This window comes from Egretta garzetta, unplaced genomic scaffold (assembly GCF_000687185.1).
Source record: "Egretta garzetta isolate BGI_Z169 unplaced genomic scaffold, ASM68718v1 scaffold944, whole genome shotgun sequence".
In the NCBI taxonomy this organism is placed as follows: domain Eukaryota; kingdom Metazoa; phylum Chordata; class Aves; order Pelecaniformes; family Ardeidae; genus Egretta; species Egretta garzetta.
Genome location: NW_009259332.1, coordinates 158,387 through 158,826, shown reverse-complemented (window position 1 = coordinate 158,826; position 440 = coordinate 158,387). Strand labels below are relative to the sequence as shown.

Sequence of the window (440 nt, the reverse complement as noted above, 5' to 3'; positions counted from 1 at the left end):
AGCCCCCCCCGTCCCTCTCCTGCCAGCTCTGAGCGAGAATTCCCCTTCAAACCTTTTTATCAGTTTTCCCTGCAAAAGATCAGCTGCGTTGCATTCATTATGGCAGGGATCAATGAATGTTTCCTTCCTCCCCTCTACAAGGGAGTTGATTTACTTAGAATAAAAGGCTGGGGGGAAAAAAAAAACAACCCCCCTGCCACACCAGAGCTCTGGGTAGCCAAGGCAGGGAAGATCATATTTGGCTCCCCAGGACCAGATAGGAATTGCAGGGGCTAATAAAGCAGCTTAAGTGCAAACCCTGAGAGCAAGGCTGCAGGGAACAGACCCGAACAAAATGACGAGGGGCAGAAAGAGCCAGCGTGGCAAAGAGAGGACACGGCCGCCCCAGGAGCGCCTGGGCCCACGGGCAGGGAGATGTGGGTGGAAATGTCAGGCGGGGG

The 440-nt window shown here is 54.3% G+C and overlaps 1 protein-coding gene across 1 annotated transcript in view; it reads right to left on the bottom strand.

Moving 5' to 3' along the window:
- The window catches only part of LOC104124459 (zinc finger protein 385B-like), a gene marked incomplete at its 3' end in the record, with an annotated part of 114,791 nt that overhangs the window by 3,486 nt on the left and 110,865 nt on the right, over positions 1-440 (bottom strand). The gene's annotated exons all lie outside the window — the stretch shown is intronic.